This window comes from Mustela lutreola, chromosome 2, assembly GCF_030435805.1.
Source record: "Mustela lutreola isolate mMusLut2 chromosome 2, mMusLut2.pri, whole genome shotgun sequence".
Classification (NCBI taxonomy): domain Eukaryota; kingdom Metazoa; phylum Chordata; class Mammalia; order Carnivora; family Mustelidae; genus Mustela; species Mustela lutreola.
Genome location: NC_081291.1, coordinates 61989281 through 62006644, shown reverse-complemented (window position 1 = coordinate 62006644; position 17364 = coordinate 61989281). Strand labels below are relative to the sequence as shown.

Below are 17364 nucleotides of genomic sequence, written 5' to 3'. Positions count from 1 at the left end.
GCTGTGTTTTTAATAGACACTTGATACTAGAGAAACAAAATTCAAAATCCAGCAGCAATCAAATTTGAAAACTTTGGTACAACCAAATTTAAGTTGAGATCCCCAAAGCACAAGGAGAAGCAGATATAAGACTATAGCCTACCTTGCCTTCTGTGTAAACTGAGAAAGTCAATCACTGAATTTGGAATATGATTGTCTAGTAGAGTCTCAGATATAAGAGAAAATCCTGCCAAGGAGGACCGTACCATTATTATAGCTCTTAATTATCCCTACTCAATAAGTGTTTCAAATATAATGCCTTGAACATAGCAAAATGTAACAAAGCACACAAAGAAAAACTGTTAACAAGATTTGATAGACAAATGGGATTAAGTATGATGTGAAAATGATCAATAAAGATTGTAAAATGGCTTGATTTCTCTGCTCAAAGAAATGAGAGGGGAAGCAAATTGAACAAAAAACTGAAACGAAAAATGATATTGAGAAAGATTTTATAAATGAATTAAATGGATACTCTAGAACATTAAAGATATGACAGCTAATTTAAGATACCACAGGGGTGCCTGGGTGCCTCACTTAATTGAACCTCCAATTCTTTTTCCTTTTTTTTTTTTAACACCTTAATTTCATTTTGTTTCTTTCATTTTGGCTCAGGTCATGATGTCAGGGATGTGAAATAGAGCCCAAAGTTGGGCCCTGTGCTGAGCCTGGAGCCTGCTTAAGATTCCTTCCCCTTCTTTTTCGATCCCTCCCTGCGCTCTCACTTGCTCGCTCTCTCTTGCTTGCAAATAAATAGATAGATAGATAGGTAGATAATAGACAAAGCAAAATAAAAGCAGATTATGAAAATAAATATAAAGATTTTGAAATGAAAACAAGTTCAAAATAAAATAGAGAAGATCTACACAGCTAAAAGTTCATTCAGAAAATCTACTATTCAAGAAGTCAGTATGACACAATGTTAAGATATCAAAAGATTTGAGCATGTACTTTACAGAAAGGGTAATCCAAATGGCCACTCATATATAAAAACTGTTTATCTTTATTATGAATCTGGAATTAAATTAAATCAAATTAAAAATAAATTAAAACCTAGAATGACATACTATTACACACTTACCATATTGGGCAACAGTGAAAATGTCTTGCAAGAATGTGAAGGAATGACAGTGCACATAATAAAAACATATGAGGTAAGTTGGACAATATTTAGAAAACATAAAAATTAAAAAAAAAATTTGGAAATGAAACTAATGAATATTTTCACCAGATATGCAAACAGATGATTATAGTTATTTCATTCATAATGGCAAATCAGTAGTGGTATATTTGCACAATGTTACATTAAATAAGAGAGAATATTAACAAAGTGGGAGGAGGGGCTAGGTTGTTATCATAAACAGATCTTCTATGGTGCTAATTATGTTCTATTTCTCAAAATCTTTAAGTTGAAAAGGTTTTCAAATTTATATCTAGATAGATAGATTGATAGATAGGTAGATGATAGATAGACAGATATCCCAGAAGCTGCAATGCTAGGCTAAGACAAGGCTTTAAAGGGCTTTTCTATGCTCTACTAAATACTTTAAACCATTCATTATATCATAGCTCAGTGTTCAAATCTCCATTTGTTTCTTCAGTTTCCTAATATTTATCTTAAGGTGACCTGATCTAGACTTTTGATCACCTTTGTTTAATATTTCAATTTTAACAACGTCCGTTGGAACACTCAGAGACTAAAACCTAGAAAAATACTCTGATTGTTATCTCACTCGAGTGGAAAATATATAGTTACCCATTAACTAATGATATCCATGACATTTTAATTCTTGGGAGCTTTTGGTTAAATGAAATTTTTAAGCTTCCTTTAAATGAAGCTTTAAGCCATCATCACATGAATAAAATTAAAGAACTAAATGAAAACAAGCCATGTATTTACAGAGTAATAGAATGTGCAGTGGAAAGAGTACAATTCTGAAATTATAAAGCCTAAATTAGTGTGATGCATCTTTACTAGCCATGTAATCATAAACCAGTTATCTAAATGTGTTAGCCTCAGTTTTTTCACCCATGAAATGGTGATGATAATACTTATTATGCAGAGTTGTTGTGTGGATGTAATGAAGCATGGAGCATGAGAGTCTCATATTCCATGCTAAAATGATAGCTATTTTTATACTTATAATAATTCTAATAGTAGTAATTAAATTGTTCAAAATGATAATATTCATTTATATTGAGGCATTGTATTGACTATTCATAGACATATTTACCAAAATAAATTTCATTTTACTTTACCCCCTCTGAGGATATATATTCCCTAATTCAATATGAATCTCATTATGAATAATAATTATCATAATAAATATGCTGATTTTTCTTCTTTTGAGGGAAGTATCCTTTACTGTTGAACATAAAGAAACTTAAGCAAGTCTGTCTTATTCAAAATTTGCATGCTGCTTTCTTATGAAACTAGATTATAGAGTTGTATGAAATAAATTCATGTAGTTAAGACATTTATGTTTGGAAAAATGGGTGGTCAGTTTAGTATTTCAAAAGAAGATTTTAAATTTAAACCTTAAAACTGAGCTCTTTCAGCCTTATTTATAGACCATCCTTCATGCTTCTTAAGTACTCCTTCATTGTAAACTAAGTAATAGTTTTTGTCACAGTGTCTATAACTAAAATGGATTTTATATTCTATTATTTCAGAGTTAGTTGCAGTTTCTACTTCCTTCCTTTTTTGAAAAATAGATTAATTCTACAAAAAGCTTTTTCCAGCTTTATTGAAAAATAATCGACATATTATAATTTGTAAATATAAGAAATGATTTCTTATAACATTGCAAACTTTTAACATTGTGTAAATTTTGTACAATTTGATAAATTGGCATACATCTCTATTGCAATATAATCTACATAAAAATGTGAATACATCTAATATCTCATATAGTTGCCACTGTTTTTTATGTATGTATGGTAAGGAATTTTAAGATCTACTCTCTTAGCAACTTTTATGTATATAGTACAGTAGAGATAAACTTCAGAGGTCTTGTGGGTTTTGTTCCAGACCGCCTCAATAAAGTGATTATCTCAATAAACTAAGTCAAATTATTATTATTTTTTTTGGTTTCCCAGTGCAAATAAAAACTTATGTTTCCCAGTGTATATAAAAAATAAACACTATACTGTACTGTTCAAAAGCATTATGTCTTTAAGGAAAAACAATGTATATACCTTAAGTAAACTAGTTCTGAGTTTTCAGTGGGTCATAATTACTGATCACAGATCACCTAACAAATATAATAATAATCAAAAAACTTGAAATATAGCAAGAATTACCAACATGTGACAGAGAGACACAAAATGAACAAATGTTGTTTGAAAAATGGTGGCAGCAGACCTCTTTTATACAAGATTGCTATAAACTTTCAACTTGTAAGAATGTGATATATGCAAAGTTTAATAAAGGGAAGCACAATAAAAATGGATGTATATATTATTAACTATGATCATCATGCTGTACATTAGATCCCCAGAACTTTTTCATATTATAGTTGCAAGTTTGTACCCTTTGACCACCTTATTCCACCCCAGGTTCACCTCTTGTCAACTCAACTCTAAATTTCCATTAGTTTGCTTTTTCTTCAGATTCTGTATGTAAGGGATATCATAATACATAAATTAAAATATATATAAAATCTTTGAAATATTTCACTCAGTATAATACCTTCAAGATCCATCCATGCTGTTGTAAATGGCAGTATTTCTTAATTTTTCATGGTTCAGTAGTATTCCAAAGTATATATTAACCATACTTATTTTATCCGTTCATCCATTAATGGATACTGAAGTTATTTCCATCTCTTGCTTAGAGTTAATAATTTTATAATGAACATAAGAGTGGAGATATGTCTTCGAATAGTGACTTGTTTCCTTTAGATATATACCTAGAGGTGGGATTACTGAATCATATGGCAATTTTAATTTTAATAATATGAATAATCTCCATACTGTTTTCCATACAAATTTATATCCCTATCACAGTGCATAAGTTCCCCATTTTCCCCAATATTTACCAAAATTTGTTAGTTTTAATTTTTTGGTAGTATATATTCTAATAGGTAGTAATATCTTGTTGTGTTTTTCAGAGGTAAACAACAACAACAACAACAAAATGACTTTGCCCTGAGTTTTTACCTTGAGCACTTTTTAATGCTCCTGTTGGTCATTTATGTAACTTTTTTGAAAAAAAAGTCTATTGAGATCCTTTTGCTATTTTTTAAATTATATATATTTTTCTATTTGTATCTGTTGGTTATTAACCTCTTTTCAGATATAAGATTTGTATTTTCTTCCATTCTGTGGATTGTGTTTTCATTCCCTTTTTTTTTTTTTTTGGCAATGCAGAAACTTTAGTTTGATATAATAGCATTTATTTATTTTTGCTTCTTTTGCTTGTGTTTTTGGTCTGGTATCCAAAAAACTATTAGCAAGACCAATGTCAAGGAGAATTTTTCCTGTGTTTTCCTTTAGGAAATTTAGTTTCATGCATTACATTTAAGTCTTTAATCTATTTCAAGTTAAGATTTATGAGTGATATAAGGTTCCATTTTCATGTTGGTTGTGTGACTATTAGTTTTAAATATCATTTATTGTACAGACTATCTTTACCCATTATATATGTTGGCCCCTGTCAAATATTAGGTGACTGTATCAAAGGATTTATTTCTGGACTCTCTATTCTGTTCAACTTGTTTATTGGTCTGTTTTTATGCCAGTATACTTTATTGTTTTGAGCATGAGGGCTTTGTAGTATAGTTTCAAATCAAGAAGTGTAATTTCGCTTCTTCATTCTTTCTCAGAACTGCTTTAATTATTTGTTATTTTTTATGGTCTCATATAAATTTTAGGATTCTTTACTTACTTCTGTAAAAAAAATATTGGATTTTTTAAAAATATTTTTTATTTATTTATTTGACAGAGAGAGATGACAAGCAGGCAGAGAGGCAGGCAGAGAGAGAAGAGTTAGCAGCTTCCTGCTGAGTTGAGAGCCTGATGCAGGGCTCGATCCCAGGACCCTGGGATCATGACCTGAGCCGAAGGCAGCGGCTTAACCCACTGAGCCACCCAGGCGCCCCTAACATTGGATTTTTGATAGGAATTGAATTTACAGATGGTTTTCGGTAGTATGGACATTTTAACAATGTTAATTCTTACCATTCATAAATATGAGCTATCTTTCCATTTATGTCTCCTTCAAATTCTTTATCAATGTCATAGTTTATGGGGTACTGATCTTTCATCTTCTTAGTTAAATCTTTTCCTAAGTATTTTATTATTTTTGATGCTATTGTGAATTAGATTGTTCTCTTTATTTTTTCAGATAGTTCATCATTAGAGTGTTAAAATGCTCCTGTCTTGTGCTTAATTTGGCAGCACATATACTAAAATTGGAATGATGCAGAGAAGATTAGCATGATCACTGAGCAAGGATGACATGAAAAACTATTTTAAAAAAACGAAACAAAACAAAATTCCTGTCTTTTATATATTCATCTTGTATTTGGCAGCTTTATTAAATTTGTTTATTCAAAGTTTTTTGTGAAGTTTTTAGGATTTTTTACATGTAAGTTCATGTTATCCAAAAAATGAAAATTTTACTTCTTCCTTTTTTTTTTTTTTTCTTGGAGTCTTTTATTTTTTTGTGTTCCTTGTTTCTCTGGCTAGGACATCCAGTACTATGTCAAATGAGAGAAGTGAAAGTGGACACACTTGTCTTTTTTCTGATCTTTAAGGGGAAAACTTTCAAACTTTTTTGATTGAATATGAGATTAGCTCTGGGCTTGCAATATGTGTTTTTTCTTTAATGGATTTTTAAAATTATTTTTTATAAACATATAATGTGTTTTTATCCCTAGGGGTACAGGTCTGTGAATCACCAGGTTTACACATTTCACAGCACTCACCATCACTCACCATAGCACCTGCCCTCCCCAATGCCCATACCCCCACCATCCTCTCCCAACACACCTCCCCCCAGCAACCCTCAGTCTGTTTTGTGAGATTCAGTCTTTTATGGTTTGTCTCCCTCCCAATCCTATCTTCTTTTATTTTTCTTTTCTTACGCCCGAAAGCGCTTATGTTGCATCTCCACTTCATCATATCAGGGAGATCATATGATAGTTGTCTTTCTCAGATTGATTTATTTCGCCAAGCATAATACCCTCTAGTTCCATCCATGTTATCACAAAGAGCAGGATTTCATTTCTTTTGATGGCTGCACAGTAGCCCACTGTACATATATACCATATCTTATTTATTGATTGATCTGTTCAAGGACATTTAGGTTCTTTCCATAGTTTAACTATTGTGGACATTGCTGCTATAAACATTTGGGTGCATGTGCCCCTTCAGAATGCCACGTTTGTATCTTTAGGGTATATATCCAGTACTACAATCACTGGGTCATAGGGTAGTTCTATTTTCAGCTTTTTGAGGAACCTCCACGCTGTTTTCCAGAGTGGTTGCACCAGCTTGCATTCCCACGTACAGTGTAGGAGAGTTGCCCTTTCTCCATATCCTCGCCAGCATCTGTCATTGACTGACTTGTTCATTTTAGCCATTCTGAAAGGTGTGAGGTGGTATCTCATTCTGGTTTTGATTTGTATTTCCCTGATGCCGAGTGATGTGGAGCATTTTTTCATGTGTCTGTTGGCCATTAGGATGTATTCTTTTCAGAAATGTCTGTACATGTCCTCTGCCCATTTTTTCATTCGATTATTTGTTCTTAGGGTGTTGAGTTTGATAAGCTCTTTATATATTTTGGATAGATACTGGCCCTTTATCTGGTATGTCATTTGCAAATATCTTCTCCCAGATAACTTCTGACAGTCATCTTTTGGCTTTGTTAACTGTTTCCTTTGCTGTGCAAAAGCTTTTTGATCTGATGAAATCCCAGTCGTTCATTCTTGCCCTTGCTTCCCTTGCCTTTGGCGATGTTCCTAGGAAGAAGTTGCTGCTGCTGAGGTCAAAGTGGTTGCTAACTGTTCTCTCCTCAAGGATTTTGATGGATTCCTTTCTCACATTATGCTTCTTCATCCATTTCCAGTCTATTTTCAGGTGTGGTGTAAGGAAACGGCCCAATTTCATTTTTCTGCATGTGGCTGTTCAATTTTCCCAACACCATTTGTTGAAGAGGCTGTCTTTTTTCCATAGGACATTCCTTCCTGCTTTGTTGAAGATTAGTTGACCATAGAGTTGAGGGTGTATTTCTGGGCTCTCTATTCTGTTCCATTGATCTATGTCTGTTTTGGGGACAGTTCCCTACTATCTTGATGATGACAACTTTGTAATAGAGCTTGAAGTCTGGAATTGTGATGCCAACAACTTTGGCTTTCTTTTTCAATATTCCTCTGGATATTCGAGGTATTTTCTGGTTCCTTATATATATAAGGATGATTTGTCCCATTTCTTTGAAAAAAATGGATGGGATTTTGATAGGGATTGCATTAAATGTGTAGATTGCTTTAGGTAGCATAGACATTTTCACAATATTTGTTCTTCCAATACAGGAGCATGGAACATTTTTCCATTTCTTTGTGTCTTCTTCAATTTCTTTCATGAGTACTTTAGAGTTTTCTGAGTATAGATTCTTTGTTAGGTTTATTCCTAGGTATCTTAGGGTTAGGGGTGCAATTGTAAATGGGATTCACTCCTTAGTTTCTATTTCTTCAGTCTTGTTGGTATAAAAAAAAATGCAACCAATTTCTGTTCATTGATTTATATCCTGACACTTTACAGAATTTCTATACAAGTTATAGCAGATTTGGAGTGGAGTCCTTTAAGTTTTCCACATACAGTATCATATCATCTGCAAGCAGGGATAGTTTGACTTCTCTTCTGCCAATTTGGCAAAATTTGGATGCCTTTAATTTCTTTTTGTTGTCTGATTGCTGAGGCTAGGACTTCTAGTACAATGCTGAATAGCAGTGGTGATAACGGACATCCCTGCCCTGTTCCTGACCTCAGCGGAAAAGTATTCAGTTTTTCTCCATTGAGAATGATATTTGCAGTGGGTTTTTCATAGATGGCTTTGATAATATTGATAATCTGTGCCCTCTATCCCTACACTTTGAAGAGTTTTTTTTAAAGATTTTATTTATTTATTTGACAGAGAGAGAGATCACAAATAGGCAGAGAGACAGACAGAGAGAGAGATGAGGAGAAGCAGGCTCCCTGCTGAGCAGAAAGCCCAATGCAGGACTCGATCCCAGGCCCCTGGGATCATGACCTGAGCCGAAGGTAGAGGCTTAACCCACTGAGCCACCCAGGCGCCCCACTTTGAAGAGTTTTAATCAGGAAGGGATACTGCACTTTGCCAAATGCTTTTTCAGCATCTATGGAGAGTATCATATGGTTCTTGTTCTTTCTTTTATTGATGTGTTGTATCACATTGATTTGCAGATGTTGAACCAATCTTGTAGCCCTGGAATAAATCCCAGTTGGTCGTGGTGAATAATCCTTTTAATGTACTGTTGAATCTTATTGGCTAGTATTTTGGTGAGAATTTTCGCATCTGTGTTCATCAAGGATATTGGTCTGTAGTTCTCTTTTTTGATGGGATCCTTCTCTGGTTTTGGGATCAAGGTGATGCTGGCCTCAGAAAAAAAAAAGAGATTGGGAGTTTTCCTTCCATTTCTATTTTTTTGGAACAGTATTATGAGAATATTTCTTCCTGGTTAAGTTGTGGTAGTTTATATGTCTCTAGGAATGTATCCATTTCTTCCAGATTGTTGAATTTGTTGGCGTAGAGTTGTTCATAGTATGTTCTTATAATTGATTGTATTTCTTTGGTGTTGGTTGTGATCTCTCCTCTTGCATTCATGATTTTATTTATTTGGGTTCTTTCTCTTTTCTTTTTGATAAGTCTGGAAAGGGGTTTATCAATCTTATTAATTCTTTCAAAGAACCAGCTCCTAGTTTCGTTGATTTTTTCTGTGTTTTTGTTGTTGTTGTTGTTTTGTGGTTTTTGTTTGTTTGTTTCTATTTCATTGATTTCTGCTTTGATCTTTATTATTCCTCTTCTCCTGCTGGGTTTAGGCTTCCTTTGTTGTTCTTTCTCCAACTCCTTTAGGTGTAGGGTTATGTTGTGTATTTGAGATCTGAGAGAGAAGCGTGATTGCACACGTCTGTCACTGCACTCCCCAGGAGCAAGTCTGGGGAAGGCGCAGCATGCCACCCCCAGAGAAGAGAAGGAGCCGTTGGCCTTGTGGTCGGGAAAAGGACTTCGGAAGCAGGGTAGCCTGCCATGGCAGGAAGAGCAGGCCGGTGGCAAGACAAGTGTCACCCGCCCTCTGTGTGGAGAGACAAAGCCTGGTTCCTAAGGAGACATGAGGGGACGATTAGGGCAGGGATGTGTGCTCCACACTGAGGAAGGAGTGTGGGCAGAAGGCAGGCCTGTCCTGTGCCTCTGGTCCCCATGGGACAGCATCTCCTTCACCACCTGACCATAGGGCAGACTTGGGCTAGCTACCAGGCGCCATACCCGGAACTCGCAGAAACACCTCCCTCGAGAAACGGGCAGTCAGATGCCATCTTCCTCCAACATGTGACAGCGTTTTAGGTGGCAGGTTGTTTGCGGGGGAAGGAGTGGGGACAATCCCCCAAAGCTCCCCATTCCAGTGAATGGGCGGTGTTCAGGGAACCTGTCGCCTCTCCTCACCTGTGCGGAAGGCACTGGCCTTGTCCGCGAATCCGCCTGAGGTCCAGTCCCAAAGGCCAAGCGTTGCCTACACCGGGAGATGGTAGTGTGCATAGAGTGCCATCTTAGGCCACGCACGCTGCTGCAGGGTTGTGACTGTGTATGCTTAGTTCGGCCTGGCAGGGTGAAACCAGGGAGCCAACATGGAGGACGGTAAGCAAGGTCCAAGAGACACCAGCACTCCCGCGACTCTCCTTCCAGAATGCGACAGAGCGAACACCCAAAGCCTTGCTGAAGAAACAGCAGAGAAGTGCCCTTCCCGCCAAGCTGAAAACCTCTGTGAAAGCATAGAAGTCCCTGGGAAATCAGAGTCGGTTCGGAGGGCTGCTGTTGCAGTACGATGGGAGAAACCCGCATAGAGCGAAAGCCGCTTTGCCCTGGCATCCCCTCTGGGAAAGCACAGCATTCTTTGGGAAATCAGATTCCGGTCTGAGGGATGCTCCTGTTTGCCTGAGCTGGTCTCCTTAGCACGGTGTAATAAACCCGAATGGAGCGAAATCCTCTCTGCCTGGGCATCCCCTCTGCCTGAGAGAGAAGCGCTGTGGCGCCTGTGGAAAGAGCCTTAAGGAAAGGGACACGTTTTTCACTGCGGTCCCCAGGAGCATGTCAGTGGAAGGTGCAGCACGCTGCCCGGGGAGAAACTCAGGAGCCGTTGGCCTTCTGGTCTGGAAAAGGTTGCGATGCAGGAGAGCCGGCAATACAAGTATAACCCGCTTCTAGTGCAGAGAGACAGAAGCCTGGCTGCTAAGGAGACAGGAGGGGATGAGTAGGGCAGGCCACGTGCTCCACTCTAGGAAGGAGTCTGGGCAGAAGGATGCCTGTCCTGAACCTCTGGGCCCAAGGAGACATCAGCTCCTTGGCCACCTGTCCCTGGGGCAAAAATGCGTTAGCCACCAGGCGCCTACGCTGACCTCGCGGAAACAGCTCCCTGAAATAACCGGGAGTCAGATGCCGTCTTCCTCCAGGATGTGGAAGCTTGGAGGAGGCACGGGGTTTAAGGCGAAGGAGTGGGCACAGTCCCCTAAAGGTCCCTATTCAGTGCACAGGCTGTGTGCAGGGATCCTGTCACCCACCTCTCCTTTCCTGTGGGTAAAGCACTGGCCTAGTCCGAGTATCCGCCTGAGGGCCAGAGAAAAAGGCCAAGCGATGCCTACACTGGGAGATGGTAGTGTGCATAGAGTGCCATCCTAGGCTACGCACGCTACTGCAGGGTTGTGACTGTGGTTGCTTAATTCGGCCTGGCAGGGTGAACCCAGGACGCGATCATGTAGCACGGGAAAGCAAGGCCCAAGAGGCACCAGCTCTCCCGCAGCTCTTCTTCCCTGACGCGACTGAAGCAGTGCTGAGGAAGCAGCAGCGAAGGGCTTTTCGCTCCAAGCCAAAGCCTCTGCGAAAGCACAGCATTCGCTGAGAAATGTTCTGCGGGCTGCTGCTGCTTGCCTGAGCCTAGTCTCGCGGTGGAAGAAACCCGCATACAGTGAAAGCCTCTTTGCCTGGACCTCTCCCCTGGGAAAGCACAGCGTTCCTTGGGAAATCAGAGTTGGGTTTGGGGATGCTGCTGCTGCTTGGCTGAGCTAGTCTCCGCAGCTTGGTGGAAGATACCCGCATGGAGCGAAATACTCTTGGACCTACATCCCCTCTGCCTGAGAGAGAAGCCAAGTGTGGGGAAGGCGCAGCACACCGCCCCCGGAAAGGAGAAGGAGCCCTTCGCCTTGGGATCGGGTAACGCTCGGGAAGCAAGATAGTCTGCCGCTGCACGAACAGCCAGACGGTGGCAACACAAGAGTCACCCGCTCCCTGTGCGGTGAGATGGAAGCCTGGCTGCTAAGGAGACATGAGGGGACGACTAGGGCAGAGGCACGTGCTCCACTCTGAGGAAGGAGTCTGGGCAGAAACCGTGCCTGTCCTGAGCCTCTGGGCCCAAGGAGACAGCAGCTCGTTGGCCACCTTTCTCTGGGGCAGACTTGCGCTAGCCACCAGGCGCCTACGCCGAACTCGCAGAAACAGCTCCCAACATAACGGGCAGTCAGATGCCATCGTGCTCCAGGATGTGGAAGCTTGGAGGAGGCACGGGTTTAAGGGGAAGGAGTGGGCACAGTCCCGCAAAGCTCCCTAATCTGTGCACGGGCCATTTGCAGGGATTCTGTCGCCTCCTCTCTCCTGTGGTGAAGGCACGGGCCTACACCCCGAGTCTGCCTGAGAGCAGGAGCAAAAAGCAAAGCCTAACATACCCCAGGAGATGGTAATAGGCATAGAGTGCCATGCTAGGCCAAGCAGGCTGCTGCAAGGTTGTGACTGTGTCTGCTTAGTTCTGAATAGCAAGGTGAATCCCGGGCGTAAACTCGGAGTCCAGGAAAGCAAGTCCCAAGAGGCACCAGCTCTCCCGCGGCTCTTTTTCCCTGCTGCATAGAGTGGATACCCAAAGCCTTTCTGAGGAAGCAGCAGCGAAGTGCGGTTCGTGCCAAGCTGAAAGCCTCTGAGAAAGCATAGCAGTCGCTAGGAAATCTGAGTCGGTCTGGAGGCTGCTGTTGCTGCTTGCCTTAGCCTAGTATTCGCAGCACGATGGTAGAAACCCGCATAGAGCGAAAGCCGCTTCGCCCTGGCATCCCATCTGGGAAAGTACAGCATTCTTTGGGAAATCAGATTCCGGTCTGAGGGATGCTCCTGTTTGCCTGAGCTGGTCTCCTCAGCCCGGTGTAAAAAACCCGCATGGAGCGAAATCCTCTATGCCTGGTCATCCCCTCTTCCTGAGAGAGAAGTGCTGTGGCGCCTGTGGAAAGAGCCTTAAGGAAAGGGACACGTTTTTCACTGCGGTCCCCAGGAGCATGTCAGTGGAAGGTGCAGCACGCTGCCCGGGGAGAAACTCAGGAGCCGTTGGCCTTCTGGTCTGGAAAAGGTTGCGATGCAGGAGAGCCGGCAATACAAGTATAACCCGCTTCTAGTGCAGAGAGACAGAAGCCTGGCTGCTAAGGAGACAGGAGGGGATGAGTAGGGCAGGCCACGTGCTCCACTCTAGGAAGGAGTCTGGGCAGAAGGATGCCTGTCCTGAACCTCTGGGCCCAAGGAGACATCAGCTCCTTGGCCACCTGTCCCTGGGGCAAAAATGCGTTAGCCACCAGGCGCCTACGCTGACCTCGTGGAAACAGCTCCCTGAAATAACCGGGAGTCAGATGCCGTCTTCCTCCAGGATGTGGAAGCTTGGAGGAGGCACGGGGTTTAAGGCGAAGGAGTGGGCACAGTCCCCTAAAGGTCCCTATTCAGTGCACAGGCTGTGTGCAGGGATCCTGTCACCCACCTCTCCTTTCCTGTGGGTAAAGCACTGGCCTAGTCCGAGTATCCGCCTGAGGGCCAGAGAAAAAGGCCAAGCGATGCCTACACTGGGAGATGGTAGTGTGCATAGAGTGCCATCCTAGGCTACGCACGCTACTGCAGGGTTGTGACTGTGGTTGCTTAATTCGGCCTGGCAGGGTGAACCCAGGACGCGATCATGTAGCACGGGAAAGCAAGGCCCAAGAGGCACCAGCTCTCCCGCAGCTCTTCTTCCCTGACGCGACTGAAGCAGTGCTGAGGAAGCAGCAGCGAAGGGCTTTTCGCTCCAAGCCAAAGCCTCTGCGAAAGCACAGCATTCGCTGAGAAATGTTCTGCGGGCTGCTGCTGCTTGCCTGAGCCTAGTCTCGCGGTGGAAGAAACCCGCATACAGCGAAAGCCTCTTTGCCTGGACCTCTCCCCTGGGAAAGCACAGCGTTCCTTGGGAAATCAGAGTTGGGTTTGGGGATGCTGCTGCTGCTTGGCTGAGCTAGTCTCCGCAGCTTGGTGGAAGATACCCGCATGGAGCGAAATACTCTTGGACCTACATCCCCTCTGCCTGAGAGAGAAGCCAAGTGTGGGGAAGGCGCAGCACACCGCCCCCGGAAAGGAGAAGGAGCCCTTCGCCTTGGGATCGGGTAACGCTCGGGAAGCAAGATAGTCTGCCGCTGCACGAACAGCCAGACGGTGGCAACACAAGAGTCACCCGCTCCCTGTGCGGTGAGATGGAAGCCTGGCTGCTAAGGAGACATGAGGGGACGACTAGGGCAGAGGCACGTGCTCCACTCTGAGGAAGGAGTCTGGGCAGAAACCGTGCCTGTCCTGAGCCTCTGGGCCCAAGGAGACAGCAGCTCGTTGGCCACCTTTCTCTGGGGCAGACTTGCGCTAGCCACCAGGCGCCTACGCCGAACTCGCAGAAACAGCTCCCAACATAACGGGCAGTCAGATGCCATCGTGCTCCAGGATGTGGAAGCTTGGAGGAGGCACGGGTTTAAGGGGAAGGAGTGGGCACAGTCCCGCAAAGCTCCCTAATCTGTGCACGGGCCATTTGCAGGGATTCTGTCGCCTCCTCTCTCCTGTGGTGAAGGCACGGGCCTACACCCCGAGTCTGCCTGAGAGCAGGAGCAAAAAGCAAAGCCTAACATACCCCAGGAGATGGTAATAGGCATAGAGTGCCATGCTAGGCCAAGCAGGCTGCTGCAAGGTTGTGACTGTGTCTGCTTAGTTCTGAATAGCAAGGTGAATCCCGGGCGTAAACTCGGAGTCCAGGAAAGCAAGTCCCAAGAGGCACCAGCTCTCCCGCGGCTCTTTTTCCCTGCTGCATAGAGTGGATACCCAAAGCCTTTCTGAGGAAGCAGCAGCGAAGTGCGGTTCGTGCCAAGCTGAAAGCCTCTGAGAAAGCATAGCAGTCGCTAGGAAATCTGAGTCGGTCTGGAGGCTGCTGTTGCTGCTTGCCTTAGCCTAGTATTCGCAGCACGATGGTAGAAACCCGCATAGAGCGAAAGCCGCTTCGCCCTGGCATCCCATCTGGGAAAGTACAGCATTCTTTGGGAAATCAGATTCCGGTCTGAGGGATGCTCCTGTTTGCCTGAGCTGGTCTCCTCAGCCCGGTGTAAAAAACCCGCATGGAGCGAAATCCTCTATGCCTGGTCATCCCCTCTTCCTGAGAGAGAAGTGCTGTGGCGCCTGTGGAAAGAGCCTTAAGGAAAGGGACACGTTTTTCACTGCGGTCCCCAGGAGCATGTCAGTGGAAGGTGCAGCACGCTGCCCGGGGAGAAGCGCAGGAGCCGTTGGCCTTCTGGTATGGAAACGGTTGCAATGCAGGAGAGCAGGCAATACAAGTATCACCCGCTTCCAGTGCAGAGAGACAGAAGCCTGGCTGCTAAGGAGACAGGAGGGGATGAGTAGGGCAGGCCGCGTGCTCCACTCTAGGAAGGAGTCTGGGCAGAAAGGATGCCTGTCCTGAATCTCTGGGCCCAAGGAGACATCAACTTCTTGGCCACCTGTCCCTGGGGCAGAAATGCGTTATCCACAAGGCGCCTACGCTAACCTCACGGAAACAGCTCCCTGAAATAACGGGGAATCAGATGCCGTCTTCCTCCAGGATGTGGAAGCTTGGAGGAGGCACGGGGTTTAAGGCGAAGGAGTGGGCAGAGTCCCCCAAAGCTCCCTATTCGGTTCACAGGCGGTGTGCAGGGATCCTTTCACCTCTCCTTTCCTGCGGGGAAAGCACTGACCTAGTCCGAGTATCCGCCTGAGAGCGAGAGTGAAAGGCCAAGCGATGCCTACACTGGGAGATGGTAGTGTGCATAGAGTGGCATCCTAGGCTACGCACGCTACTGCAGGGTTATAACTGTGGTTGCTTAGTTTGGTCTGGCAGGGTGAACCCAGGACCCGAACATGGAGCCCGGGAAAGCAAGGCACAAGAGGCACCAGCTCTCCCGCAGCTCTTCTTCCCTGACGCGACTGAAGCAGTGCTGAGGAAGCAGCAGCGAAGTGCTTTTCGCTCCAAGCCAAAGCCTCTGCGAAAGCACAGCATTCGCTGAGAAATGTTCTGCGGGCTGCTGCTGCTTGCCTGCGCCTAGTCTCGCAGTGGGAGAAACCGGCATACCGCGAAAGCCTCTTTGCCTGGGCCTCTCCCCTGGGAAAGCACAGCGTTCCTTGGGAAATCAGAGTTGGTTTTGGGGATGCTGCTGCTGCTTGCCTGAGCTAGTCTCCGCAGCTCGGTGGAAGATACCCGCATGGAGTGAAATACTCTTGGCCCTACATCCCCTCTGCCTGAGAGAGAAGAGAAGTGTGTGGAAGGCGCAGCACACCGCCCCCGGAGAGGAGAAGGAGCCCTTGGCCTTGGGGTCGGGAAACGCTCGGGAAGCAGGGTAGTCTGCCGCGGCACGAACAGCCGGCCGGTGGCAAGACAAGAGTCATCCGCTCTCTGTGCGGTGAGATGGAAGCCTGGCTGCTAAGGAGACATGAGGGGACGACTAGGGCAGAGGCACGTGCTCCACTCTGAGGAACGAGTCTGGGCAGAAAGCGTGCCTGTTGAGCCTCTGGGCCCAAGGAGACAGCAGCTCCTTGACCACCTGTCCCTGGGGCAGACTTGCGCCAGACGCCAGGCGCCTAAGCCGAACTCGTAGAAACAGCTCCCAACATAACGGGCAGTCAGATGCCATCTTGCTCCAGGATGTGGAAGCTTGGAGGAGGCATGCGTTTAAGGGGAAGGAGTGGGCACAGTCCCCCAAAGCTCCATAATCTGTGCACGGGCCGTGTGCAGGGATCCTGTCGCCTCCTCTCTCCTGTGGTCAAGGCACTGGCATAGACCCCGAGTCTTCCTGAGAGCAGGAGCAAAAAGCAAAGCCTAACCTACCCCAGCAAATGGTAATAGGCATAGAGTGCCATGCTAGGCCAAGCACGCTTCTGCAATGTTGTGACTGTGTCTGATTAGTTCTGAATAGCAAGATGAATCCCGGGCATAAACTCGGAGTCCAGGAAAACAAGTCCCAAGAGGCACCAGCTCTCCCGCGGCTCTTCTTCCCTGCTGCACAGAGTGAACACCCAAAGCCTTTCTGAGGAAGCAGCAGCGCAGTGCGGTTCATGCCAAGCTGAAAGCCTCTGAGAAAGCATAGCAGTCGCTGGGAAATCTGATTAGGTCTGAGAGCTGCTGTTCCTGCATGCCTTAGCCTAGTATTCGCAGCCCGATGGGAGAAACCCGCATAGAGCGAAAGCCGCTTTGTCCTGGCATCCCCTCTGGGAAAACACAGCATTCTTTGGGAAATCAGATTCCGGTCTGAGGGATGCTCCTGTTTGCCTGAGCTGGTCTGAGCACGGTGTAATAAACCCCCATGGAGCGAAATCGTCTATACCTGGGCATCCCCTCTTCCTGAGAGAGAAGCGCTGTGGCGACTATGGAAAGAGCCTTAAGGAAAGGGACACGTTTTTCACTGCGGGCCCCAGGAGCATGTCAGAGGAAGGTGCAGCACGTCGCCCGGGGAGAAGCGCAGGAGCCGTTGGCCTTCTGGTCTGGAAACTGTTGCGAAGCAGGAGAGCCTGAAATATAAGTATCACCCGCTTCCAGTGCAGAGAGACAGAAGCCTGGCTGCTAAGGAGACAGGAGGGGATGAGTAGGGCAGACCGCGTGATCCACTCTAGGAAGGAGTCTGGGCAGAAAGGATGCCTGTCCTGAACCTCTGGGCCCAAGGAGACATCAGCTCCTTGGTCACCTCTCCCTGGAGCAGAAATGCGCTAGCAACCAGGCGCCTACGCTGACCTCGCGGAAACAGCTCCCTGAAATAACGGGG

At 44.7% G+C, this 17364-nt stretch overlaps 1 pseudogene; it reads left to right on the top strand.

The window, feature by feature from the left end:
• Positions 1–5423: 5423 nt before the first annotated feature.
• On the top strand, positions 5424–5515 carry LOC131826202 (U6 spliceosomal RNA; annotated as a pseudogene).
• The last annotated feature ends 11849 nt before the right edge of the window (positions 5516–17364 follow it).